The sequence below is a fragment of the Diorhabda sublineata genome, chromosome 5, assembly GCF_026230105.1.
Source record: "Diorhabda sublineata isolate icDioSubl1.1 chromosome 5, icDioSubl1.1, whole genome shotgun sequence".
Classification (NCBI taxonomy): Eukaryota; Metazoa; Arthropoda; class Insecta; order Coleoptera; family Chrysomelidae; genus Diorhabda; species Diorhabda sublineata.
In genome coordinates this window covers 33,904,767-33,926,094 of record NC_079478.1, presented here as the reverse complement: position 1 = coordinate 33,926,094, position 21,328 = coordinate 33,904,767, and the positions used below count along the sequence as shown (strand labels likewise).

General features: G+C 37.3%; 1 protein-coding gene across 6 annotated transcripts in view; it reads left to right on the top strand.

Moving 5' to 3' along the window:
• LOC130443803 (D-2-hydroxyglutarate dehydrogenase, mitochondrial) overlaps positions 1 to 21,328 on the top strand; it is a 77,736-nt gene that overhangs the window by 26,652 nt on the left and 29,756 nt on the right. Inside the window, exon 1 of one of the 6 annotated variants that reach the window (XM_056778651.1) lies at positions 20,797 to 20,848. The exons of the other annotated variants lie outside the window; for them this stretch is intronic. The gene's annotated coding sequence lies outside the window, so the exon portion shown is untranslated. Of the gene's footprint in view, positions 1 to 20,796; positions 20,849 to 21,328 lie in introns of those variants that run through there. 6 annotated transcript variants of the gene reach the window in all.

Here is a 21,328-nt window from a genome sequence, read left to right as displayed (position 1 = left end):
CGATCATCACTGTTTTTCATATGTTTTTGACCGACTGTTGGTCATCTTTAACTGACCCAAGATACAACATTATCACCATAAATCGATTTTGTTAGTGATGAATAAAGGACTATAAGACTACAACCAGCGTGGACTTAGTCTTAGTCTCGCATATGATACCATTGTCTTGGTCTTACAGGATAATACATACTCCTGGTCCTGTAGGGACCAATCTTGGTCTTGTAGGTTCCAATCTTGGTCTTACAGAGTCCAGTTTTTGTCTTGCTCTTCCAGCTAAACTAAGATCTCGATCATCACTGTTTTTCATATGTTTTTGACCGACTGTTGGTCATCTTTAACTGACCCAAGATACAACATTATCACTATAGATCGATTTTGTTAGTGATGAATAAAGGACTATAAGACTACAACCAGCGTGGACTTAGTCTTAGTCTCGCATATGATACCATTGTCTTGGTCTTACAGGATAATACATACTCCTGGTCCTGTAGGGACCAATCTTGGTCTTGTAGGTTCCAATCTTGGTCTTACAGAGTCCAGTTTTTGTCTTGCTCTTCCAGCTAAACTAAGATCTCGATCATCACTGTTTTTCATATGTTTTTGACCGACTGTTGGTCATCTTTAACTGACCCAAGATACAACATTATCACCATAGATCGATTTTGTTAGTGATGAATAAAGGACTATAAGACTACAACCAGCGTGGACTTAGTCTCAGTCTCGCATATGATACCATTGTCTTGGTCTTACAGGATAATACATACTCCTGGTCCTGTAGGGACCAATCTTGGTCTTGTAGGTTCCAATCTTGGTCTTACAGAGTCCAGTTTTTGTCTTGCTCTTCCAGCTAAACTAAGATCTCGATCATCACTGTTTTTCATATGTTTTTGACCGACTGTTGGTCATCTTCAACCGACTTAAGATACTACATTACCACCATAGATTATTTTGGAATTGAATCAGTAGAATAGTAATTTGAGATAAGTAGTTGTCATCTTCGTTTTGTAGTAGTTTCGTCTTACCAAAATCCATTTGGTGTACGTTCCTCGTTGATCCATGTTTCATCGAAATAAATCGCTTTTACCACTTTTACACTTAATTCTTTTGAAAATTCCATTTCAGGGTAATCCTCATCAATTCGAACCGTTGCAAGTACTGCCGGTATATTATTTTCTTCGAAATCTTTCTTTTAAATGATTGTCTACTTGAAATTTTGGTTTTCCTGCAGCTTTACGTGCTGTTTGAAACTCTTCTTGGAATTAGAAAATGACCGAATTAAGTTTCGCGTTAGAAATCAGTTATAATTCTTCGTATATCAAAATAGACTATTGCCTAATCTTCCCCAGGTGTGTAAGCGAGCTTCTTTAGACCTTCTAGAACTCCGATGAACCATTTTTGTCATTGTTTTCGATATTATAGAGACCCGCGTTTATTGGTTATTATCTCCCCTCCTTTTATCTCAAACTGCCATCTAACTAAAATCGGAAGTTTCAATACCAACTATTGAAATTTCCCATTGTTACCTTTTAAAAATTCCCCGCCGCTGTCCTTGATAGTGGGGAGACCCAACCAATAGTTACCAGCTTGGCGACAGATGTTACGTATCCCCGTAAATGGATCCCGGACAACGCCCGAGCATGGCTGTTGACTAACTAACGCTTGCGCAAACGATTCTGCCGACGACGAGTGGGATAACCAGTCGCGCATATCTCATCCGGTCAAGAATATACCGTTAAAACACAGTCTAAGCGAGTTCGTTATACCCGTATACCGATACGAAATCGTTTAGAATATTATTTACGCATATATTTCAATGAAAAGAACGGAGTATATGTTCTCTTTTATTATTATCTGCTAATGGCTGATTGATATGATTGGGCGTGCGGGATTGTTGGGATCGGATAATGTCACAAACACAAATTACCTGACGTGATTTGACCACTCCTGAATTATTTTGAATTATGAAGGCGACCTATAAGAAATCAGGACGTAAGGATATTTCTTATCCAAATTGTGATAGGATTGGTAATCATTTTATATTATCAGGTAGTTTACTACCCGATTCAGTTATACCGGGGACGCATATTTGCAAATTCAAGTTTTGCATTGTTATTTATGTTTCCAAAAACAAAATCGCTAATTTTTTTTTCTCCACCTGGTAACTATTTCGTTAAGCAGAATTCGATTGATTGATTATTAAATATCGGGAGCCATGTTTTATGGGGATTCATTGGAAAAACACGATTTTTAGGTTAGGTTATGACGCTACGTTCCCCATCTAGTGACTTTTCCTTTGAGTAGAATTAAATAATTAAATATCGGGAGCCATATTTTATGGGGTTAGGTAGAATTAGTTAATTTAATATGGGGAGCCATGTTTTATGAGGAATCATTGGAAAAACACGATTTTTAGGTTAGGTTAGGACGCTACGTTCCCCATCTAGTGACTATTCCTTTAAGTAGAATTAGATAATTAAATATCGGGAGCCATATTTTATGGGGTTAGGTAGAATTAGTTAATTTAATATGGGGAGCCATGTTTTATGGTGTTTTATTGGAAAAACACTATTTTTAGGTTAGGTTAGGACGCTACGTTCCCCATCTAGTGACTATTCTTTTAAGTAGAATTAGATAATTAAATATCGGGAGCCATATTTTATGGGGTTAGATAGAATGAGTTAATTCAATATGGAGAGCCATATTTTATGGGGTTTCATTGGAAAAACACGATTTTTAGGTTAGGTTATAACGCTACGTTCCCCATCTAGTGACTTTTCCTTTGAGTAGAATTAAATAATTAAATATCGGGAGCCATATTTTATGGGGTTAGGTAGAATTAGTTAATTTAATATGGGGAGCCATGTTTTATGAGGAATCATTGGAAAAACACGATTTTTAGGTTAGGTTAGGACGCTACGTTCCCCATCTAGTGACTATTCCTTTAAGTAGAATTAGATAATTAAATATCGGGAGCCATATTTTATGGGGTTAGGTAGAATGAGTTAATTCAATATCGGGAGCCATATTTTATGGGGTTAGGTAGAATGAGTTAATTCAATATGGGGAGCCATATTTTATGGGGTTTCATTGGAAAAACACCATTTTTAGGTTAGGTTATAACGCTACGTTCCCCATCTAGTGACTTTTCCTTTGAGTAGAATTAGATAATTAAATATCGGGAGCCATATTTTATGGGGTTAGGTAGAATTAGTTAATTTAATATGGGGAGCCATGTTTTATGAGGAATCATTGGAAAAACACGATTTTTAGGTTAGGTTAGGACGCTACGTTCCCCATCTAGTGACTATTCCTTTAAGTAGAATTAGATAATTAAATATCGGGAGCCATATTTTATGGGGTTAGGTAGAATTAGTTAATTTAATATGGGGAGCCATGTTTTATGGTGTTTCATTGGAAAAACACGATTTTTAGGTTAGGTTAGGACGCTACGTTCCCCATCTAGTGACTATTCCTTTAAGTAGAATTAGAAAATTAAATATCGGGAGCCATATTTTATGGGGTTAGGTAGAATTAGTTAATTCAATATGGGTAGCCATGTTTTATGGTGTTTTATTGGAAAAACACGATTTTTAGGTTAGGTTATAACGCTACGTTCCCCATCTAGTGACTTTTCCTTTGAGTAGAATTAGATAATTAAATATCGGGAGCCATATTTTATGGGGTTAGGTAGAATTAGTTAATTTAATATGGGGAGCCATGTTTTATGAGGAATCATTGGAAAAACACGATTTTTAGGTTAGGTTAGGACGCTACGTTCCCCATCTAGTGACTATTCCTTTAAGTAGAATTAGATAATTAAATATCGGGAGCCATATTTTATGGGGTTAGGTAGAATTAGTTAATTTAATATGGGGAGCCATGTTTTATGGTGTTTCATTGGAAAAACACGATTTTTAGGTTAGGTTAGGACGCTACGTTCCCCATCTAGTGACTATTCCTTTAAGTAGAATTAGATAATTAAATATCGGGAGCCATATTTTATGGGGTTAGGTAGAATTAGTTAATTCAATATGGGTAGCCATGTTTTATGGTGTTTTATTGGAAAAACACGATTTTTAGGTTAGGTTATAACGCTACGTTCCCCATCTAGTGACTTTTCCTTTGAGTAGAATTAGATAATTAAATATCGGGAGCCATATTTTATGGGGTTAGGTAGAATTAGTTAATTCAATATGGGTAGCCATGTTTTATGGTGTTTTATTGGAAAAACACGATTTTTAGGTTAGGTTATGACGCTACGTTCCCCATCTAGTGACTATTTCGTTAAGTAGAATTTGTTAATTAAATATCGGAAGCCATATTTTATGGGGTTAGGTAGAATTAGTTAATTTAATATGGGGAGCCATGTTTTATGAGGAATCATTGGAAAAACACGATTTTTAGGTTAGGTTAGGACGCTACGTTCCCCATCTAGTGACTATTCCTTTAAGTAGAATTAGATAATTAAATATCGGGAGCCATATTTTATGGGGTTAGGTAGAATGAGTTAATTCAATATGGGGAGCCATATTTTATGGGGTTTCATTGGAAAAACACCATTTTTAGGTTAGGTTAGGACGCTACGTTCCCCATCTAGTGACTTTTCCTTTGAGTAGAATTAGATAATTAAATATCGGGAGCCATATTTTATGGGGTTAGGTAGAATTAGTTAATTTAATATGGGGAGCCATGTTTTATGAGGAATCATTGGAAAAACACGATTTTTAGGTTAGGTTAGGACGCTACGTTCCCCATCTAGTGACTATTCCTTTAAGTAGAATTAGATAATTAAATATCGGGAGCCATATTTTATGGGGTTAGGTAGAATGAGTTAATTCAATATGGGGAGCCATATTTTATGGGGTTTCATTGGAAAAACACCATTTTTAGGTTAGGTTATAACGCTACGTTCCCCATCTAGTGACTTTTCCTTTGAGTAGAATTAGATAATTAAATATCGGGAGCCATATTTTATGGGGTTAGGTAGAATTAGTTAATTTAATATGGGGAGCCATGTTTTATGAGGAATCATTGGAAAAACACGATTTTTAGGTTAGGTTAGGACGCTACGTTCCCCATCTAGTGACTATTCCTTTGAGTAGAATTAGATAATTAAATATCGGGAGCCATATTTTATGGGGTTAGGTAGAATTAGTTAATTTAATATGGGGAGCCATGTTTTATGGTGTTTCATTGGAAAAACACGATTTTTAGGTTAGGTTAGGACGCTACGTTCCCCATCTAGTGACTATTCCTTTAAGTAGAATTAGATAATTAAATATCGGGAGCCATATTTTATGGGGTTAGGTAGAATTAGTTAATTCAATATGGGTAGCCATGTTTTATGGTGTTTTATTGGAAAAACACGATTTTTAGGTTAGGTTATAACGCTACGTTCCCCATCTAGTGACTTTTCCTTTGAGTAGAATTAGATAATTAAATATCGGGAGCCATATTTTATGGGGTTAGGTAGAATTAGTTAATTCAATATGGGTAGCCATGTTTTATGGTGTTTTATTGGAAAAACACGATTTTTAGGTTAGGTTATGACGCTACGTTCCCCATCTAGTGACTATTTCGTTAAGTAGAATTTGTTAATTAAATATCGGAAGCCATATTTTATGGGGTTAGGTAGAATTAGTTAATTTAATATGGGGAGCCATGTTTTATGAGGAATCATTGGAAAAACACGATTTTTAGGTTAGGTTAGGACGCTACGTTCCCCATCTAGTGACTATTCCTTTAAGTAGAATTAGATAATTAAATATCGGGAGCCATATTTTATGGGGTTAGGTAGAATGAGTTAATTCAATATGGGGAGCCATATTTTATGGGGTTTCATTGGAAAAACACCATTTTTAGGTTAGGTTAGGACGCTACGTTCCCCATCTAGTGACTATTTCGTTAAGTAGAATTTGTTAATTAAATATCGGAAGCCATATTTTATGGGGTTAGGTAGAATGAGTTAATTCAATATGGGGAGCCATATTTTATGGGGTGTCATTGGAAAAATAGGATTTTAAGGTTAGAATTTAGGTAGAATTAGATAACAACTTCCTCAATAAAGCAAAAATCATTCGACCTCTAACTGACCCCGACACAGGGTATACCAAGTTACCTTCTTTTGGAAATTACAAGTCACCTGCCTTTTATAACCTACTCAATGTCCATGCAATTTACCTAATTCTGTCCAATACACGTGGTAGCCACATATCTACCTCCTTCTATCTTCTACACCGTTCTATGAGATCCCTTCCTATTTTTTACTTACACCCAGGCAAAACGTTAAACACTCTTCCTCGGGACAACGAAGCGAGCAGATCCCGAATGCCTAGATCTCAGCGGAGCTACGCTGCTCCTAGAGTTTCGGTACGCGCGTCTTAGTATAATTTTTCATTTTATAAATATGTTTGTGTATTTTGTTTTGTTGGTATACACCCTACCGTTGTTTTCCCGCCCTATAGTTGGCGGGAAAACAACGGTACAACAAATTAAAACAATACGATCTAATAATTGAAAAATAATCGTCGTCTATTAAGTTCTATTTGTTTTTAAGGATATTCCAAAGATGTGATGTGGAAGTAGGACACTACTTTTTGACTTTCCTGTCCAATTTGTCACACAACAACTCAATCGGATTGAGATCGGGCGACTGTGACGGCCAAATCATCATTTTCAATACATTCTTTCCTTCCATTTCTTTCAAATATTCTTTGCACAACTTCGATGCATGCTTGAGATCATTGTCATGCTGGAAGGTTAATTATTCTGCCGATCAGAACGTACTACATTTTCTATTGATATTTTTTCTAGCTCTCTTTGTACAAAATCCCTTTAATTTGAACCAGGTTTCAAGTCGCACCCGTTCTTCCTTTGACCCGCGCACAAACTCTATAAAACTGTCTCCTCCTTATATTCTTTCGCTCACTGCAACCCCTTAATTTTATTTTGATGTCTTCAAAGAGGTTTCTTCATTACCATCATTCCAAAAATGGCAGCTTCTCACAATCTTCTTTTAACTGTAGAAGTACTCAAAAGCAGATCCCTAGAATCATTTATCTGAGCTGTTTTCTCTGGGCTCGTGAGTCGTCGATTGAGTTTACAGCTGCATACAATACGTTTATCTTCAGCTCTTGGTGGATGCATATTTTTTCACGTTGTAGTCCAAAGTACGACGAGGTATTTTTGATTCCGCGGCAATGGTACGCTTACTTTTGTCGTTTCAACGACGAACTTCACAAACAGGTCTCACAGAGCTAACTGGGACTAAACTACAATCATAAACATCGACAAAATATAAACATGCAGGGCCACCAAGAGGTTTTTGATGGTCCGAAGCAGAGTTTGGTCGCGATGTTCCCCCGTAAATAAAATATTAAAAATTCGTGACATGAGCTGAGCTTTTCTGAAACATTTCTAGACCCATAGGTTAACAGGCTTACAGGAATAAAAAAATTTAGTAAACAAATGACTTCACTAAGGCCCCTTTCACACCAAACGAATACGAATCAATCTGGATTACTCCGAATCAAGTTGAATCTGATTCGTCATCTCCACCCTTTCACACCAGCTGAATCACTGCGTCATAAAAACTTTTAAAATTAATAACTCCACGTCCATCTCGTATGGTTGTTGATTCAAGACTGACCGGACGAGGATTCTGACAGGTTGAATCAAGTGCGACCTCGAATCAAACCTGATCGAACCAGATTCGTCCGGTCTGAAGGCGGGAAAAGAGTCCCTTCACATTTAAACGGAGCGCTCGAAGCCGAAAGTCAATCAGATTCAACTGATTCGGAGTGATTCTTATTGATTCGGATTCGTTTGGTGTGAAAGGGCCCTAAGTTCTAAGACAGTCAAGACAGACGCACCTGCATGTCTGAGGAAACTCTTACAGTCCCTCTCGGAAGTATATCCTTCGAAATTGTTAACTGTTGAGCTCTGTATTCTGTTGTCTTGATTTCGAAGTGATTTTTAAATATGTGGAAGTGTTGCATGGGCCTGAAGCCCGGGGAAATATTTCTGGTTTCTGCCTTCCATTAGGAAACCGATTAGAATTCTATAGATAGCCCTCAATAGACACTTGGACATTGAAATTTGCTCCACCTTTAACTTTGGATCAATTTATCTCCTTGATAGGAGGGTTGTGATAGAAGATTCAAAGGCGCGAATTAGTTCAACCCATGTCATTAGTAAATCGAACCATAATTTTCTTTGTTCCATATTTAATTCACCTTTTTTTGTTTGACAATCCTAATTACCCCCTTCGACTTTTAACAAGCGGTATAAAATTATTGACCACGCAGTATATTTAACGAAAAAGTCTACAACGTCTACAACGTCCCAACTCCCGATAATACAAAAACAAAATAGAAACACGCCTATTCGGAAGTTTCATTCATCAAAAAACACGTAACTCCCGACTTCCGTACTCCCCTAAAAGCGTGGCGGAGTTTTCAATATCACGTAAGGCCAATGGAAGGGTCGTGAAGCGCAAGGCGGCATGTGGCGGCGTCAGGGGAATGATGGAGTAGGCGCCCTAAGGGATCAACGAGCATTGGCTTCTTTATGAAGTACCTTCGAGACGAAAGGGGTGAAGGATTCGTATGAATGAAACAAGGGGGTGGGTTAATCAAGGGTGGTTATTAAAAGTGTTGACATTGCCGTTTATTTTTTGAAGAGGGTATATTATTGGTGGTTGTTCGAGACGTTATTTAAATTTAGATGGTTTAGACATAAATTAGGGAGAGGGAGGGAAGGTTTTTTTAATGGAAAATAGGGTAGGCTCTGTATTTTATTCAACTTTTGTTAAATATGAAATGTTGCCAAAATACTGACACATTTAGGAGATATTTCAATGCTGAAGACACATAAAACTCAAGAGTTTTTCAAAATAAGTCAAAAAAGTTCAATCAGACATCTAGATTTATCGAAATTGACGCGGTGTCGGCTTACTGCAACTGTTTGGCTCTTTATTGAAAAAAAAAAAGAAGACCGAGTAGGAACTGGACAGAAGAAATTAAAATGAAAGGGGTAAAATGAAGGAAATCACACAAAAGACACAGGAAAAGAAAGAATGGAAACTGCTGTGGAAAAGGGAGCCAACTCAATAACTCAACTCCAACATGCCTTTCACCTGAAAAGGTAAAAATGACGATTAAGCAAGTGAGTAAATACCGAGTCCAGCTGTGGCACCTTTTGTGTATGGACACGCCAACCGTAGCTCCGTTCACAGAAAAAAATAACACTCGGTATTAGATACGTTCGGAAACTCCAACCATTGCTCAGCGTGATACTCTGGACCCTCAGTGTGATGATTCGAGCCTCAAGATGACCACCAGTCGATGGTACAATGTTATGATCGAAGGTCGATAGTCTTTATTGTTTCCGTACCCTTACATCCCAGTGCAAACCTTTTTCTCGTAACTTTCTGTCTCGTTTGAACGTCGGAGTGCATCAGCAAGAGTCTCAACCAAATAAGTCCATCTGAGCTTTATCTCATACCCTACTAATCCTGACGGGATTAACTGAACGAACTTAGTTTACGTTTCCTCTATCTGCGGATAAGTGAATATTTTATCTACTTAATCTGATTATATACATCCCTTTCGAATCATAGCCGCCCTTTCGTGCTTTTACGGTGAAACACTCCACTTTGAGCTTTACTTGTTCACTCTTCTACCTATCAAAGCGTCTTACTCGCTTCTCTCATTATCCTTTTACATTTTTTTCTATCCATAACTATTTGTTTCCACTTCCTCACCCCCAACGCTGCAATATTCGTGTTTTAGGTCTACCTCTCGGTCCACACTTATGGCTGGTTTCCATTCTGTTACATTAAATCAGTATTTCATGAGTATCGGGGCCATCGGCGAATCAGCGGAAACATTCACGACTATAAGGGCGCATAAGGTGATAGTCCTTCAGGAAAAGAACAGGTTTTCCGGAATCTCCTACAAATCTAAGGGCCCTTTCTCACCAAACGAATCCGATTGACCAAGATTCGGCTTCGAGCGCTCCGTTTAAATGTGAAGGGACTCTTTTCCCGCCTTCAGACCGGACGAATCTGGTTCAATCGGGTTTGATTCGAAGTCGCACTTGATTCAACCTGTCAGATTCCTCGTCCGGTCAGTCTTGAATCAACAACCATACGAGATGGACGTGGAGTTATTAATTTTAAAAGTTAAAGAAAATAGTGCGATTTATGACGCCAGTGATAAAAATGACAGCAACAGAAATCTCATATCTTCTGTGTGGAGGAAAATTGGCGAAGAATTAAACATTCCAAGTAAGAATTATTCAGGTTGATTCAGCTGGTATGAAAGAGTGAAGATGACGAATCAGATTCAACTTGATTCGGAGTGTTCCAGATTGATTCAGATTCGTTTGGTGTGAAAGGGGCCTAAGGGAATACGAGAAACGATTCATAATAAGGAATGACAGCTTTATTTGTTCAATCTCCAACCTGTCACAGCTTCCTACTCGCTTCACTCACTATACGCTTCACTACTTTATATCCTCCACGATTTGTCTCCAGTTCCCCCCTCTACCTGCGTTACTTGTTATTCCCAGCGTACTTTAGGTCGACCTAAAGGGCGTCGTATAGCTGACTTTCATTTTATTAGCTTCCAGTTCGTATATATTCAAAGCATTTAAGTGATTCTTAGGTATCCTCCATCGACCTTGACAAGTCCTAATATCTTCCTTAAGATCTTTCTCTTAAAGATCATATTCGTCCTTCCCCGAAAGACTCATGGTTTCGGCTCCACATGTAATGACTGGTCTATGGTGGATTTGGGGTCTCGTATACACCAGGACCCAAAGGATCTATTGAATGTCTGGTCTAATTTCAGAACTGTATTTCTCTACTTTGTAATCGTACTAAGCTCTTTACTTCTGAAGAATTTTAGATACCTCCAGTACACTCCAGTCACACCCAAATACTTGAAATATTTCACTCTTTAGAATTGGTATTCCTTATATTTCTCATTTGTCTTCTGCTTCATCTTTCCTTATACGTGTTTGATTTCTAAATTTTAGGTGTCTGAAAGCTTATGATAAAACAAATGAATTGGGTGGTTCTACGCCTAGCTATTCACTCCTCTTTCCTTTACCTTGAAATTCTTGTGTCTACTGTTTCCTACATATGGAGGATATATCCATGATGTAAGACTACAAGGTGTGCTCTTCCCGAGGGCTCATTTTCGACTCGTTCTGCGCATCTCTCAAGAACCAATGAGAATTCGCTCCCAAATTGGCGCGTCGTTTTGGGAGCGAATTCTCCTTGGCTGCTTCCCAGCTGGTGGGCTATAGCACACACCTTGTAGTCTTACATCATGGATATATCACCAAATTCAGTTTCAAGTTTCATCTTCTTCTTATAGTGACTAATGTTGGTGATCATCATGGTAATCCAGGATGTTCGTCTTTTTCCTGGACTTCTTTTTCTATATATTTGGCCATGCAGAAATGTCTTGGTACAATGCATATCTGGATTCGTTTCGAAGTCCGAATACTGCGATTTTTTATGGTTCTGAGGACTTCTTCGTTACTTTGGCGCTCCAGGTGATCATGAGTATTCGTGTATACAGCTACACTTCGAATGCTTCTGATTTTTTGCTAATGTCTTCATTCAAGATCCTGGAATCAACTCCATGAGACAGGATAGACGTAGTATCTCAGAATTCTTAGTTTGCTTGTGTGACTCTTGAAGAAGGCACTAATCTTAGTAGTTTCATCTACCCATAGAATAAATCAGAACAAATCTAATACTATAGTCTCGTGATAAGCCCAGTTGGTTTCTTTAACTTCTTTGTTTAATGTATCTTATAATATGGTTCATCTTTAATTAGATATGACTCTGCTTCCTCGCCTGAAAGTTTTCCGTTATCTACAAATCCTCTTCCTTCAGATTTCATATTCATTTTGACTGATTTACAATACGTGACTGTCCAGCAATAGTTGTTCTTTTCCCCGTGGTTTTTTCTACACAAAATATTTCAAAAGAACACGTAGGATCTATCTTTATATACGCTTTTCTTAATCATTATTACTCATTGCAATATGCTATGATTTTAATCATTGCCCTTTCAGTTAAAAACTCATTGATCCGCCCTCGTACTCACTAACACCCCCATAAAATTACGAAAAGAATAATCCTATAAGACAATCTCCCCGATCAGGTTCATTTGCATCTGACACGCTATTACCCGTTCCACGGTAAACGGTAAAATTGATCGTACGTCTGTGATTGTGACATATGGTGGAGCGGAGACCCCATGGGGTATCATTAATCATATTTGCATACAGTATATACGGCGATATGACGTCGAATTTAATATGTGTTTACCATAATCAGAAATGGCTGACGGGAATTTGATATCGAGATATTTTTTTTTTTTTTTCATTTGTATACTCACGTCTAGTAACGATCGATGCCGAAATATTAATTACATGGAAATTATCTGGGTTAAATAATATGATGGATCTACGAGGATTGTCTTGAGATATGGCAACAATCAGAACGAGTGCTACTTGAGGTTTTTAGAGACACTTGAAACATTTATCTTGGCCATAACTCTCTAACTTCTCCATGCCGTGCTTGTAGAAGGATTTTTTTGAGATCAGCGAATAGCCAGTAGTCATTGGAGGCCAGATCCGGACCGTACGGTGGATGAGGAAGCGATTCGAAGTGTATTTCGTTCAATTTAACCATCGATTTATAAATCGATGCATTGTTTTATTGAAACAATGGTTTTCTCCACGACATATGCGGCCGTTTTTTCTTGATTTTTACATTCAAATGATCCAACAACTCTATGTAGTACTCGCTATTCATTGTCTCTCCCTTTTGGAGATAGTCGATGAAGAATATTCCGTGCACATCTCAAAATACTGAAGCCTTAACCTTCCCAGCTGACTGTTGTGCCTTTGGATGCTTCCGACGCGGTTCACCGTTTTGATTCCGGAATGAAGTGATGGTCAAACACTGCTCTGAATCATCAACACGTTGTTGTTATTGATCGACTGTGGACCCCCTTTGAAAAAAGCTTTCTCATGGTCAACACACTGCCTTCTGGTATCTTTACGGCCTTAGCTATATCACGCAATTTCCATTCACGATTAGATATAACCAATTTGTGGACTTTTTTGATGTTTTCTGGAGTAACCACCTCAATTGGACGACCAGGACGTTCACCATCATCGGTGTCTGTACGAACACGTTTAAATTCAACAAACTAATAACAAATGGTTCTTTTTCGATGGAGTAGAGTCCGGATAAAACCTTCGAAGCCATTGCTGAGCTTTTACAATATCCTTTCTCATCAAGAAGCAATGATAAATTAATACACGAAATTGTTTTGAATATAATAAAAGTAGCTTCACTTAAATGGCTGTCACTTTTTTCTGTCTAATCCAAATGTCATAAAATTTGACACATAGTCTTTTGAAAGTTGGTACTCCATAAACGTCATATGGATTTGACAATGACAGCGCCATCTGTGTGTCAGTCACACGACTTATTGAGTGATGCTATATAATTCCATAATAAATGAAAAATTTTAGCAATGAAACCTTCTTGAAAACGGCATATTTCATTAGGAACGTTCGTAACTTCGCCATTGGAGCTAGTAACTTCCTTTCAAGCTGCCATCTCCGTTGCCGGTCCCAAGCCCAGACAGGGAGCTGGAGAAAACCAGCTTTAAAAAATTCGCAACCTAATTGTCTCAAGCGAACCGTGCCAATGAGTAATTTGGTCTTGAACGGTGCTTGCGGGATATCTGGCTACCTCTCGCTTCTGCGTCTATACAGGGGGCACTATAGGCGTGGACTTTTATTTCCTCCATAGTCGTGGGAACTAATATGAATGAAAATGATAAAAAATCAGATTTTAACGTATGGAATTTTGTTAAGGCCGATTAAAAGAAATCATCTGCTACCGCACCAGAAGTAGAACGACATCGATTATCAGGTGAACAAATGCTTAAAGCTAAAAAAATTGCCGATTGTACGTGTACCAAAAAACCACCAGCGGGACAAGAAAGATCGAAAAACAAATCGAAATTTTATGAAAGAAAAAACCGTATCCGAGCAAAAAATAGCAACAACAGTTAAACAAGCGATCGGAAACATCTAGATTCCGATCTGATTGTATTGATGCTGATTATAAAACGAAAAGTCCTGGAGCGTCTTGGAATAGTAGATATTCTATTACTGATGGATCCTCTATTACCAAAAAATACTCAGGAACTTCGTTATTACTCAAATAGATATATTGGATTGGGAGATATAGGGAAGATAATATCAGCCAAACAAACGTAGCTTATTTCGACAAGAGAAAAATAGCAGAATGTATTACCTCAAGAAATGATAGTTACTCAACATTTTAAGATAAATATACTCCAGGATATCGAAGAATACATCAATCGACAAAGGATAAGTGAAACAACGATTTTGCAATAATCGACAGACGTTACCCATTGGTAACTATGGACACAAAACGAGCAGATGATCGTCAAGATTGGTTGGTTAACAAAAGAGCTACTGACGAACCGTCAAAATAGGTTCTAATCCAATTCTAAAGAACCGTGTTTGATAAGCTTTATATTTAATTTGCGGTAACGAAAAAATCAAAAACTGGCTACGCGATGTTATTAAAAACATGACGACTTTGTGGCGGGGAGTGATCTTGATCGTCGTCGTCGCCGATACTCTTCATTCTCGAGCTATAGTCCAAGTGTTTATCACGGATCAAGTAGTCTAACCTAGAAAAAGAATAAATATTATTCTCCACCTCCTCCATGATTAGTTGTGTTCCCAAATAGATTTTTCTTTCTGCGACTTATTCCTCTTGCTGCTCTAACTAACTAACATTCCGATCTATAAGAAGTGACAATTTTGATCGTCATCATTAACGAGCTCATTGTTATAATCGTCATCGTAGTTTTACCACATTGAAGCCTTTCATTATCACAATCTTCAAACCCTGAAGGTTGGTTCATAAGTTCAAATAGTTCTGACATAAATTCAATCGAAAGCTCTTCAGGTGCTAAAGCTTATTCCAAGTTTCCTTTAGTGTGATTTCCTCGACGATATATTATTGCCCGAACAGTAATCATTCCTTATGTAGCAATTATATTCTGTAGTACCGTTTGAGGCTTCCAATAACTGTCCATCAGTGAAGTGAGGTTACATTCAAAGGTATAAACAACTTCAAAAACTTTTATAACGAAAGATTGCTCTGTAAAACATTTCCATAGCACCCAGTCTCGATCATTTAAGTCTCTGGTAGATATTCGAAGTCAACCCTTTCAACAAATAATTGTGTCTGACTACGATTTCTTTTAGTCTTTTCTTTTAATTTAATAACATAAAATAGAATTCAATCCTTTTTTTCTAAGATCGATTTATCTTCTAAACGGTTGGGAGTTCATTGAAGTGACATTCAAATCTTGAGGTGAATTTACCTCTTTAGCAAAAACTATTTCTTAAAGATATGGCCAAACTGTGCAATCCAAGGGATTAAATTCGCATGACCGAGGAGGCCAATGAATCGGAGCTTCTGCAGCTCTACCAATCCATAGATTCGGAAAATTGTTTCTTAATCAACTACGACACCTTCTATCAAAGTGCAGTGCCCGTATTTATTTAACTTTGAAAAAAAAGTTCCTGGATTTTTGTGAAAATGCTACGCAGGATAGCCAGGAAAACCCTACTGGACAGTGAAAGAAGTGAGAGTATCAGAAGATGGTGTAAAATAGATGAGAAGAAGGAAAGAATGGATAACAACATACTGGTCAAGATAGAGCGCGATAAATCCCCATTGGGTCTAAGGAGTACCGGCCGACACAGAAAAACGTGGAGCGACAACCTTGAAGCAGGATAGAAGGCAAAGAAGTCGAAGACAAAACAGGCAATTACGACTAATACACGGAAGAAGAAGAAGTTACAAGAAACAAAAGCCCTTTTTTGATAATTAAAGTACAAAAAGATTATAAATCGTTTTTTAAATATTGAATTTCTGTTTTCTAAAAGACGTTTTGCTATTTTCCTTTTGGTACGAATAATAGGGAAAGTAACTGTCTAATCTATATTACAAACAGTAAAATTTTCCAGCAGGTCTGAATAATTTGTAAAGTTTCCATTATTCAGATTGTAGCTATTAGTAATAATTATGTTTTTTTAACGATAAATTGAAAATTTTCCTTTCAGAATTTAATACGTTATCCTCATTATTTTATCTGTTCCTTAACAAAGTGGCAATAAAATTTTAAAGCATATCAACAGAGCTATAGAAATTTGTATACTACGGAATCCAAAACCCAATTCACAACTACCCTCTCCAATTTTACAACTGCAGTAAAACGTCAAATCACCACTCCAAGCGTCCCCGAAACTTCCCTCGTAAATATCACCCCACGCTCATACAACCTTGCTGAGAAGGGCAAGATAAAAAGGGGAAACGATACTTTATAGGGTGATTTTGGTAAAAGCAAAAATATTTTCGTTCATTTTTGATGTTTTTATTTTATTTTTTTAGTTTTACCATTCGAAAATTTTAAATCAACTCACAGATAAAAAACTTTTGTGAAATTTCAAGGTTAGGTCACCATTATTTAACCCCTATAATTACCACCACTTAAACCCATTTGGTATTTCTAAGACCGACTTAAATCTTCTTGTGAGGACCCGATAAGGACCTTATCAAATAATTCCGAAACCTGGTAAGGTATAAATAACCTGACAAGGACCTGATGAGAATGCAACGCAGATCAGTAATGAAGTTTATCTTATATGGTCCTTTTCAGAATTACCTTACATGATCCTGATCAGGATTGCCTCATAAGATCCTTATCAGGATTCCCTCATATGCTTCTAATTAGGATTACTTTACATGGTCCTCATCTGGAATGTCTTGGCAAGCGCTACCCCCCTAAATCCTGATTAATTAACTTGTTTTTTTGTTTCAATGCCAAATCTTTTGGGGAGGACGCGTTCTAATACTAATAACCCCCCCCCCCTTTGTCAAGACTCTGGATCCTCCCTTGTGCCTTGGACTGCTCTACTCACGATTAGATTTTTATTCTGGTTCGTATTGGATTAAGATGTTCACACAAGCAAAAATTATTTATAAAAATACGTAATTTTTAACCCCCCAATCTTTACAAAAAAAATAATTATAATTATTTTATATAGAGAAATATTTTTACCAGGTTTCAAATAGGTTTCTAAAGAACGATTCCATTATTGTTACTGCTCCTCTGTCCATAGGTTTGTCATCCACTCAAAATCTTCGTCACTAGCAAACGAAGATGATTCCGAAATTGTTGAATCACTTGCTTCATCTTCATCGAAATCAATATGCATCCTCAGGCGATATTTGACAGCTTATGGCAGCTAATCATTGTGACCGTACTCTTCCACGATGGTCTTGGGCAGTCTTGCCACGCACGAAACGACTGTGCAAATGAAGGTCATATTGTACCGATCTTAAGGCATCTACTTAAACATTTCTAGAGGTCCAGATTAACGGAAAACCTCACAAGTAGTGGTGAAAACTAGCATGATCCTGTATTTAGCTAACTAGGTACCAGGAGCTTGCTTGTAGTTTGGAAAATTGGGCAGGGTGGCGGTGGAAAGACATGGAAAGACAGATTTCCGTACATTCCTCGAGCGGAAACAGCAGGATTCGTCCGCGCATTTGATCACTTGTGATTCACTGACGTGCAAGTTATCTTCAGGTTTCCTATATTACGCCGAAACATCTAGTTTTCAATATCCATTTTCCCTCATATCTTAGCAAACGTCTTCCCAGCGTGCGTTTTACCAAATCATCAACAATAGTAATTCCAGTCCAGTTGTTTGCAGAGGGAGGCAATGCGACACTAAACACCCTTGTATACGATCTGTCCAGGAGCATTAGTCGCTATAAACAGGGCAAAATGGCAAAATTTTTGACTTTCCGATAACACGTCATATCTTCGACTTCCATATACACCTCTGAACTATTTCGTTATGACTATTAACCAAATAAATAATAATTGTTAAGTTTCAATTGAAGTAAAATGTTATTTTCGTGATCTACCCCGTACGTCGAACCCTTACATTCAACCAACCCCAACCCTCGTTCAAATGTGACCAATTTCCTCGTCAAAAATCTTGTTCGTCTAGTCGTAATTAAATCAACCCTCCTGGCCTACATTTGGAAGTAGGTCAATGTGTTTTGAGGGGGTTGTTACGTGATGGGTAAAGTGTCATATCAATAATCATAAAAACCTACCGATTACTAATGAAACACCCTCTGTATAATGTATATGTATAAAAAGCCCAGTCGTGTTTTTATATATCAATTAAGTTTGGAGAAATCAAAAATATATTTTTGTCTAATAATACTCAATAAATCAAGCACTTTCATTTAAGATATAATATGAGTGAATTGGTTGAGTTTGAGTAGAGTTAAGCGCCGACACTAGACTTCATTTTCATACAGGCTAACTGGGACTAAACTACAATCATAAACAGCGAAGAAATTATTCACAATTAAAGAATAATGAACAAATTAGCCGGTACTTGCAAGTTTTGATGCATCCGTTCGAACCGACTACGATCATACAAAAGGAAGAATGTCTGAGAGGGAGATGACACTGAGATTTGATCAGCGTATCTCACACCTTCCGGACACGTGTCTGATTCCTACACGACTGCGGGACGCGTGTCTGTTCGAATTTGAAATAATATATTTGAGTTTTTACAATATTTGTTCTTTTATTACTAATTTGGCAATAATGTATGGTATAAAACCCGTAAAGCTTATTGAAAAAGTGAGGAAGTATCCAGTACTGACCAGAAAAACGAGTAGTACAAAACCACGATCTGGAAAAAAGTTTCGAAGGAATTAAATGCCAAAGGTACACTACAAATTAAAATATAAACCTCACTTACATTACGTATAAAGTAATTGGCATAAACACGATTAATTAATAAAAGGGAAATAAGAATGTGCCCAAAGCTGCATTTTCCTCTGTTCTCCGTGAAGTCTCTGGTTTTCTTCCTCTTCTAAACCAATCGGAGTTGCTGAAATTTTTTACCATTTTGCGCCCAAAACCTTTCGCGATTTTGAATCGAGAGTGGCGAATGTATCGAGCTGAAAATCGGAACGAAGCGTGTAGAATCCGTTCTTTAGAGCAAAATCGAATGGGAGTAGTGTGCCCAGGCCTTAAAGTAAACAAATAACTATTATTTTTGGTTTGTAAGAGACCGTTTCGACCTTCGCTGAAACATATGGTGGAAGAGAGTGATCTTTTTGCTGGTATCTTTTTGGCAACACTGTTTTTGATAGATCACGCGTACATCGTGTCTTGTGTTATTGTCAAACTTGTTCAGTTTGGTCTATAATTTAATCATGAATCGACTTACGAACGAACAACGTTTGCAAATTATTGAATTTTACTATAGGAAATCATTTTCGGTTAAGAGAGTGCATCCAATTTATGGGCAGTTTGGTCGGCCATTGAGGGAATTATTCGGAAGCTGGTGACTAAATTTCGAACCCAGTTTACACTATTGGACATTAAACTACTAAAACGCAAACGTACAGTGAGGACTGAAGAAAATATTGCGGCTGTATCCGCCAAGGTTACTGATGATCTTAAAATGTCGATTCGTCGCCGTTCGCAGCAATTGGGCCTCTGTTACTGCACTAAGTGGACAATTTTGCGAAAGGATTTGGGTGGAAAACCTTATAAGATAAAGCTGGTGCAAGAATTGAAGCCACACGATATCCCACAACGTCTAACATTTGGTGATTGGACGCTGGCAAAGTTGATCCACTCTTTTATCGAAAAATTGTATTCAGTTCCTTTCTGATTGATCGGATACGTCAACAAGCAAAATTGCCGCATCTGGAGTGAAGACCAGCCAGCAGCATTGCAAGAGCTACCAATATATCCCGAAAAAGTTACTGTTTGGTGTGGATTATGAGTTGGTGGAATCATCGGGCCGTACTTCTTCAAAAGCGACAATGGCCAGAACTTTATAGTGAATGGCAAGCGCTACTGTGTGATGATTGACGATTTTTTTTGTCCAAAATGGAAGAATTGGACATGTGGTTTCAACAAGACGGTGCCACACGGCACGGCAATGGCCAAATTGAGAGCCGCCTCATCTCACGTTCGGGGCCCGTCAATTGGCCGCCTAGATCGTGTGATTTAACTCCTTTGGATTATTTCTTGGTGGACCATGTTAAGGCTAATGTCTACAGGGATAAACCAGAAACGATTGACGCACTGGAAGACAATATTGAAGCATTTATTCGTGAAATATCGTCCGATATGTTAAAGAGAGTATGACAAAATTGGACCTTGTGCATGGGCTATCTAAAACGGAGCAGCGACCATCGTTTGTATGAAATCATCTTCAACCATTAAATTATACTGATTCCAATAACAATTTCATCAGTTTTTTCAAATTTTTTGTGGTTTTTTGCATAATCAAATCCTATACCTCTTAAAAAATCACTGATTATTTTGAGACTTAACGAATAGATTATGGGGTAGGTAAAAACTTTTGACGGGTAGTGTATATCTAAATTTTGGGTAGTTGGTTCAACTTCACTAAGACAAGGCCCGTATATTCTCATTTTTAGTAATAAATGCATCCATATAAATGTGGAAAAAAAATCAAATATCTATTTATATGTCACTTATCATTTACTTTAGATTCAATTTGACTGATATATGTAATCAGTTCGACCTTCGTGGATTATTTCGGATAATAAGCAAAATAATGGTTATTTTCACTTTTGGTGTGTTTTATGAGTGACTGGCAGTTAATTTATAGTAACTACAAGGTATTCCATCGAAAAATATTTTATTAAATGTGGTTTTTACCTAGTTATTAATTTAAAAAAAACTTGCGTCACTTTCATTCGCTGATTTACCTTCGAAAACTCATTAAAAAAATGTATTATTGTTTTCTAACCTCAAATTAATAATGACAATATTACAAAATTTTTATATACGAGAGACAGTAAATAAGTAAGTAAATTTATAATATAAAAGGCTAAAAATATTATTTTATGTCATTATAAAGAATCTTTTCCCAACAAACTTCACCGAAATATGATTTTAGGTATTTCCATACAGGAAGGAAATCCTGGTTGTGTATTCGTTTAGTTGTAAGGTGCAGTGTTTAATCTATAGTTAATTCTAGTGTGATTATAGAAAATTCGGATGGCCCGAGACGCTGGATCTTCTGGACTGCATAAAAAAAGGGTGATTGTTCGAAAATACTCACAGTTGAAGAACTATTGCAGTGTTTAGAAAATAGC